The following is a 9,299-nucleotide window of genomic DNA, read 5'->3' on the forward strand; positions in this document are numbered from 1 at the left end:
TCACCCTCAAATCTGTGTTAGTTTTTTTCATCTGCTGAAAAGTTGGGTTTTTGGAGTTATGAGGTTTTGTCCCGACAGCAGCGAAATACATGCGGTAGTTGAGCGGTTGAGTAATGCGCCGGATAAAGGAATAGGCTCTGCTACAAAACGGGTTATTCCAGAAATATCTGCGGTAGCTTAGCGTTTGGTTTGTGTGCCAGAGACACTGTGAAGGCTTCACCCGGCGACGAGAGCCAAAGACCTGGTGATAGACATTGGTCACCTTGCGGTAGCTGTGTATATAGGCGTCATAGTAGGAGGGTGCAATGCGACCCGCAGTTTAGCTGTGTTTAGGACAGTACCACAGTTTAGCATGCGCGACGGCCCACCTCTTCAGCCCAGCAGAGGACGCCATTACACTGCACGTTGCTCCAGCCTCTTCAAGCCGTTGCCCGCAGCACCTGCCCCAGCGCCTACGCCGCCCCGCCGGCTGTTATCGCGGGATCTCCGTCTGCCATCTTAGCATCCGGACTAGTGGTGCTAAGATTGGGCCCCATCTTGGATAAGTATCAGAGGTGCTCTGAGTGTTGAAACGTGTTCGGTAGACAGTCTACTGTGGGGAGCGAGCTCTATGAGAGTGAAGATAAATGGTGCATTGAATGCACACTGGAGAGCAGTGTAAAAGAGGCGCCCCAAACATTTCAAGCCGGCTCTAGATAGGTTTTATTTGCTAACTGTGGGCCCACTGTTAATTTCTTTTGAGTGTAATAACATGTGTGTTCTTTTATAAAATTCCCATTGAACTCCTTTACTTTTTACCTGGTTCTCCCCTACCGCGAAGCGGAGCAGTAGATAACCCTTAAAGGGAAGAAGTTCTTACTGTGTCTGTAATATAGAGAGAGCACAAGGTGCCCATTGTGGGAAGAGCTTTCAGTGTGGGAAGAGCTGTCAGTGTGGGAAGAGCTTTCATTTTGGGAATAACTTTCCTCCTTGTGTATTGTAGAGCAAGAGCACTAGGTGCCAGTGAGAACATAGTGTGTACCATTGAGTACTACCCATGTACCTTGAATCAGGTTATATAAAAGGAGATGTAAATGGGAGCACGGTGTGTGTGTCTGTTACTGAGTCTGTTGTATTAAGCCTTTTCTGCCCGGGTAATGCTCATTATGATTTAACCCTTTATCCACCCCTGCCTATAGTTCATTGTTAAAGGTCTCTACACATCATTAAGGAATGGTACTGCTTTGGGGAGCGAAAACATTATCCATCTTACTGCCATCAGGTGTTTATGTTTATTTAGGATCCCCATTAGCTTTTGCACTGGGCAAAAGCTATTCTTCCTGGGGTCCGGCACGCACAAATGTACAACAACATTCAATACATTACATTAGATTACATCATTACATACATTACATCATCATCAACATCACTACATTACATCAACATCAACATCAGTCACATCATCAATTACAGTACATCACTATCAACATCAGTTAGAATGATATTGTACAAGATATCCACCAGCAAAAAGCATTCAATTAAAATAACTAAAATAACTAAAATCAAACAAATAGTGCTTTCTGAGCAGCACTCGCCGCCATCAACTTAAACACAACCAACAGTCAACTGGTTTTCACCTTTTTGCCATAATGGCTCAGTGCATGCTCATCAGCAGATGGTACTTTAACTTCCTCTTAAAGGTAGCCTTGGATTCTATTTCAGCTAAGTAGCTTGGCAATGAGTTCCATTCCATGATAGCTCTGTAAGTCACAGAAGATTTTAGTAGATTTGTTCTCGGTTTAGGCCTGACGTAGCTTGTCTAGTCATATGGTCATGTTCTTCTCTTATGTAAACTATATGATCATAAAAATATTGTGGTTTTTTGACAACTTGAACATTTCTGAGAAAAGTAATGAGACGGGATTGCAGACGTTTCTCAACCGTAAGCCATGATAATTGTCTATGCATAACTCCAATGTTAGTGCGCTTTGAACAGTGGAGAGCTAGCCTTGCAGCCTTATTTTGAGCTATTTGTAGTTTCTGTATATGTGTTTTTGCTGCTGATGACCATATGACGGGACAGTACTCAAGATGTGACAAAACCAAAGCCTGGATGACTTCTTTCAAAGTGGTTGGTGTTAAATACTTTGTGCATTTTCTTGTCACAGCTATGCTCCTTCCTATTTTTGTTATTATACTGTCAATTTGCTTTGTCCACTTGAATCAAGAACCATGCCAAGCAACTTAGCCTCTTTTACCTGTTCCACTGGCTGACCAGCCAGAGTCAGTCTTAATTGTGGATCGCTGCTTAATATGTGCCTGGATCCGAACACCATTGCTTTTGTTTTTGCAATGTTGAGTACCAGTTTGTTATTGTTGACCCAGCTCTATTCCAAGTATATTGTTTAACTCACTACATGTTGATGCTGTACTGTACATTGTCGAATCGTCAGCATACATGATTACACTAGATTTATTTAATACATAAGGGAGGTCGTTTGTGAATATTGAGTATAGCAAAGGCCCAAGCAAACTTCCCTGTGGGACCCCACACTGCAACACCTTACTTTCAGAAAAGCTCCCATTGAAAAATACTTTCTGGCTTCTCCTAGTCAGGTAGGTCTCCATCCAACACATAGCAACAGAGCCAAAGCCATAGCATTTGAGTTTGTTCAGCAGCAGACTATGATCGATCACATCGAAAGCTGCGCTAAAGTCTAACATCACAGCTCCAACAATCCTCCTATCATCCATGCTCTTAAACCATTCGTCGGTCATTTGGGCAAGTGCTGTACTTGTAGAGTGACCATCTCTATATGCATGTTGGTAGTTCGTTATCAGACTATTACTTGAAAAGTAGTTTTGAATTTGGGTGTATACAATTTTTTCTATTATTTTACTTAACACTGGGAGGAGACTTATGGGGCGACTATTGGAACCAGCGAAGGTTTTTCTTTTGTCTTTAGGTAATGGGATAACCTTGGCTTCCTTCCAGATCTCAGGGCACACACCTTGCTCTAGACATTTATTGAAGATGTGACTTAATGGCTTAGATATGTATTTGGCAGTCATTTTGAGCAGTTTACCATCCAAGTTGTCAATACCAGGAGATTTATCATCAGACAGGTGTAAAAGCATATTTTCAAAATGTTCCTCTGTAACATGGTGGAACTCAAACATGCACTGCTTCTCCTTCATGATACAATATTTAATGATGTTATGTGACACTGTGTCATCGACTGCACCCATGGCGTTCCTCAGCTTGTCTACTTTATTTGTAAAGTAATCATTAAAATGATTTGCAATATCTGCTGGCTTGGTAAGGAATTTACCCTCTGTTTCTATAAAGGAAGGATGCATGTTTGATTTCCTCCCCATTATGTTATTTAACGTTCTCCATAATTTTTTTCCATAATTTTTAGAATCACTGATTTTCTGCATGTAGTATTCCTTCTTTCTACATTTATTCAATTTGGTTACCTCGTTTCTTAGTTTACAGTAATGTTGTTTGTCACATGGATTGCCTGTTCTATTTGCGTTTTTTTTTGCATCATCTCGTTGGACCATCAGACTTCTCATCTCATTATTCAACCACGGTGCACAATTTGTCCGTGCCGACCATTTTCTCATTGGAGCATGCTGATCGGCTATCCCCATGAAATACTTCATAAATTCTCCCAGTGCTTTTTCTGGGTTTTCTTCATGGCAAACATCAAACCATTGCTTATTCTTTACCTCCTCCACAAATTGTGCTGGATTAAACCCCTTATAAGACCTTCTGTAATTTATCTTGGAGCCAGCTTTAGGTATTTTAGTCTTCCGTACAATGGCAACTAGGTTATGATCACTAAAACCAACTGTAAGTGACAACACTTTAGTGCAGAGCTCTGGCCTGTTAGTATATATATGATCAATGCAGGTTGTTGTAATGGCCCCATGTTTATTTGTTGCCATTCTAGTTGGTGATGTCATTATCCGAGTCATATTACACATTTTGGCAGCTAATGCAATCTTGTTCCACATGGGGCATTTCCCATTGAAGGCATTGATATTCAGGTCTCCCATGAAATATATTTCACTATTACAATCAGCTGTGTTGTCTAACATTTCACATATACCATTGTGGTATAATATCTAATGTTCTCATGTAAATATAGTTCCCTCCCCTATATCCCCTTACCTGTGCCCCCCCCCTCTCTGTGGAATAAGACACTCCCCTCCCCTGTGTCCCCATTACCTGTACCCCCCCCCCCCATCTGACCTATCAAATGGGACCACCCCCCCCCCCCCCTGTTAACTATATAGATCTCCTCCCGAGATCTATCCAGGTCTTCTTACCTGGGTAAATTCAGCTGATCACCTGGGGGGAAGCCCTCAGCCATTCTCTCTATGTAATTCTATCTGTTTGGTTAATAAACCCTTGTTATTATCCAAGCCTCGGTTGACTGAGAAACATTCTTCATCAGGATATCTACAAATATCCCACAATTGGCGTCTACGAACTTGTGACGGACCTTTTTGCGTCCTCCCGGCGTGCTGTATCATTTCAGCTATACAGAGAAAAGTGAGTATAATAGACTGGTCGACCAAAAATGTATGGAAAGGAATTAAAACCTTCCCGCTTTTCTCTGTGCCAGGTGAATATTACAGAATGTTGTCAAATATTGAGATCATGGCTGAGTAAGAATAATGTGCATTAATATATCTGATCTGTATTGAGAATCGTTACCAGGGCGCGCATGCACCTGGGTCCTTATCAGGCGGTTCTGAGAGGATGGGTTATGTGCTATTCCCAAAAGTTTAGGCACAAAGGTTGAAGTGCTATTCCAGGTCGAGTCGGAGCCGACCAAAAGCTAAAGCACACAGTACAGGTTGTTGGATTGCTACCCCTAGTCTAGCTGATGCAGACTAAAAATATAGGCAACAAAAGAAGATACGTGAGCTTATTATGATGTGATATCCTTGGAAAACGCTACTCTGTTAAAAACGTTCTGTGATTCCTTTGCAAAGAGGCGGGAAGTTAGGACCGAGAAGCTGATGGAATCATAATTAGAAATTACCAGAGTAGCGTCATAATATTCATTGTTTCAACCTCAAACTAGGCCCACAATCTCTTCCATTCCTGAAAACGATGTATTTTGGATTAAATTAACCAATTGATCAATACAGATAGCGGGAAGATGATCACGCGATGTCCTAGTAGTACATGATTACGCGATGTCCCGGGAGTACGTGAATGTACATTAAACGGGACATCAGTCGCGGAAAGTACATTAAACAGGACGTTAGTCGCGGGTTAAGAGGCCGAGAGTATGATTAAACGGTATATTCACATCTAATATATCGCTGGTAAATTTCGAAGTCAGGTTCGGTCGTTATGACTTTAATAACGATGTATAGATAGATCAAGGGTATAAATGCCTTGTCGCAGCAGAGTGCTGGCCGACTAAGCGAACAAGCGATCCAATACAGTCAGATATACACACACGTTAACTTATATGTATTATTGTTGTTTTGTCTGTTTAAAGTCTCGTTTGTATTTGCGTGCGCCGAGCATTGAGAGACTAATACCGTTATATAGAGAATAACATTGAAGTGCAGTTCACGCGACAAACTAGGATAGTAATTTCCGGAATCAACAAAACGGCCCACGGGAACGACCATTTGGGGAAGTATAGTTTATCGTTTCAGTTTGTTTACGTTTTCACATATGAACAGGCGCGTTCATTCGGTAACAAAACGCTGGTTTAGGAATTCCAGGCTATTGAGAGCTCGTGGGAAAAATACTGTATGAATTGCAAAGCGTTATTTCCGAGGCGAATGAGAACGCACGAACGTCGCATGGAGCGATGACGTCACGCTATGTGCGCCGTGAAGTTATGATTTTATATTAAACTATCCATAGGCGAACGTAAAGTTTAATGTGCCCAAGGCCGAAGGTGCGTGAAATCCACTTGTAGTATATGTTTTATTTGTATATGTATGTGCGCGCTGCTATTGGAAAATGTTGAGTTGCGGTGGCGAGATGCGGGTTGCATTATCCCAGACCACCGGAGAGACGAGCCGAACATTGCATTGACGACACGTAACGTGCTACAGCCTCTGGAACCACTATTCGATTATAATATACGACGTCAACACAACAGCCTTCTCCGGTGAGTATGAAAATCATAAATATATAGATGCTTTGATTGATTGATTGAAAACTTTATTAACAGATTGCAGAATGGGTACAATACAGCACAGCTCAATACACAATTGTTAAGGGGATGCAGACCAGAGAGAGACTTTAGTCTTGTTTACATCAGGGTCCCCCATTTTCAATACCAGATTTGTTTACATCAGGGTCCTCCATTTTCAATTCATCAGAACATATTAGGACATACATGACAGACAGATAGTCAGTACTGCTACATCTATACATTTATGACATACCAGATTTGCAAATTCAGTACTGTTTGTGATACAAAAGGAGTCAAGAAAAGGGAGTCATTTGACGTAGAAACTGTACATACACAACTATCATCTCAGTTACAGCAAATTACAACTATCTCAGATCACTTGAGTGTTTATGTTGCTTTAATTTACACATTATAAGTCACATAAAGCTAATTACAATGTCTGTTTCAGAATTATAATACATCTGTGGGCGTACCGGCCATACTGACCAAAACGGAGAGTTAAACAAACACTCCCGGTTTCCAGTATATGGCAGTACAGGAATTGTAGTCCACATAAACAGCGTTAGATTAGGCTTTATAAGCTTTTAATGTTGAAAACTTGGGCACAAACAACATAGATCATGTTTAAAAGTAAGATGTTTAGGTTATATTCACTTGAGTTAATGTGTTTATCTAAAGAACCAATGAAAGATAACTAGCCCTTTCCATTGTAAGACATTTTTAAACATGATTCAAAATGTGTGGTTCCACATTCATATGATGCTTGTGTACATATGCGATATGATTGATAAATGATAACACTATCATTACATCCTAGGACGGGATGGATGAGAAATAGCTGATGTTTTGTTAAGCTCACAGACAATCAAGGAGAACCCACTCAGATGGTCTTAGAAAAGAGTGGAAAATTAACATGTGTTTGTATTTACAGATCTGGCTCTGAGGCGAGATGCAAAACAGTGCATGACTACACCCAAATTGTATCACAAAAGACAGAAAATCCAACAATTTGCATGTCAACCGAGAGACAGTGCAGAGCTGAGAGACAATCGATTGACCAAAGCTAGTTTTAAATAGGATTCTAATCAATTGGATAGATTTGATCTAAAAGCTAAAGAAAGAATAACAACCTTTCTTTAGAGATAATGAATAAATGCAGATAATGTTTAAATGAGGCCAAAATCATGCCTCCTCTTTTTCCACAGTAACATTGATGAGTGAGATGATGAAATAGAGAAGGACTAGATAATGTTTGTTGAGCACACAGACAGTCAAAGAGGATTCACCCAGAATAAAAGAAAAGAGTGGGAAATGAACATGTGTTTGTGTTTACAGACAACCAAGAGATCTGGCTCTGGGTCAAGATGCAGAATGGGTGTAAACACATTGTATCACAAAAGTTGAAACTCCAGTGATTTGCATCTGAACACAGACAAGACACAAAGTGAGACCAGCTACAATCATTTAAATTGAGACCCCAAAATAATCTACATTTGAACACGAAAATCAGCTGAGGACGATGTGGAGCTGAAAGACAATGCAAATGCCTAGAGAGGACTCTGACCACACCTATAGAGACTCAACTTAGTATCTCCACTATACTTAGTATAGTAGGAAGTATCGCTTTAGATGCAGATTTTCTCTTTGTTACCACAGAGACTCATCTGACAATGGATAACAACAGAGAGCCACAAAATGCACTGAATGAAATGTTTTAAGATCAGCTTGCCATAGCGAACACCATGATTCACTGGTACCTGATGAATGCAGTCAGGAAATTACTCTATTTTTCCACTAACTAATAACATGCATGACTCTTCCTTTTAACAAACTAATACATTTCTATGACTGCAAATATCAAGAACACCAGCGAAACATCAATATTGATCATTTAGCTGACACTTTTATCCAAAGCGACTCACAGGTTCTGTGCGACAGGCCATCAGGCAGGGCACAACTCTATCAGCTGAATAACAATGTTCATCAAAGTGTTGAGTGCTACAGTGTAGGTTAGTTTATTAGGACAAATGAATGACAGTAAGGTTAGTTAGGGTTAGATGACAAAACGAATGATTGTTTTTCATGCAAAATTAACTGGCTACCTAGATTTTATGTTTTTTCCCCATGCTAAATTATGACGAGCCACACTGAGACGTGAATAACGCCAGAGAAGTCGTGGCGAGGTAAGTATCCTGAGGCACACCCAACGCATCCTGAGGTAAGATCAACTTCAATTTAACATCACAGACTATTTTATCTGATTCAAGACTTTGGCCATTCATTTACAAATTTTATTTAAAGCCTAATGCTGTAAGATCTAGTTAGATACAAGATCTGATAAGATTGTAGTGAATGTGACCTTCTTGACATAAGGAATCACTGCTAATGCAATTGGCTTGCATTTCCTATTTTCAATTAAGTGATTTTATTTACAATGAATTGAATTAATCCCAAAATGATTTTCCTCTTTAGCAGAAAGGCGTTGAATCATTTATGTGAGGAGGTTTTCTAAGGCAATTTTATCATCCTCAGATCATATTGGTGAGAGGACACGACAAGTGAGAAGGAGTGAGATGCCGCGTGACCTGAACCACGAACGACGGCAGGACCAGGCAGAGAGGAACACAACCCAGCGACCTGAGCGACCCACGACAGCATACTACCACCAGAGACGCCGCCAAGGAGCTGCGGACACAACCAGAGGCGACGACAACAACCGTGGGAGAACCACCAGCCCACACAACACAGACGTCCCCAAAGGAAGGGGAGCAGAGACAGAAAGGACGACATGCAGCCTCACCCCAGCGACCCGCGGCAGACCATCTGCAAACGGGAACTGAAGTCCCCGACCATCAAGGTGGATTCCCATGACAAGATTGTCATCCGTGTGAGAGAGAGCGTCCTACTGACTAGCCACTACACCGGCGGGCCCTCGCCCTCCATCAAGTGGTACCGCAATGACGAGGAGAGGACAGCGAAACCAGCACAACACATTCAAAAACGCCCGCCCCCTCGCCCCTCTAGTACCGCGATGACGAGGAACGGGGGGGACCAACCACCACACAGCACGTTCAAGAACGCCCTGACCACCATGTCTCTAGGCCTGATAGGGGCCAAGCGTGAGCACAGTGGCAGACA

This window comes from Notolepis coatsorum (genome assembly GCF_963971535.1).
Source record: "Notolepis coatsorum genome assembly, chromosome: 2".
NCBI classification, from domain to species: domain Eukaryota; kingdom Metazoa; phylum Chordata; class Actinopteri; order Aulopiformes; family Paralepididae; genus Notolepis; species Notolepis coatsorum.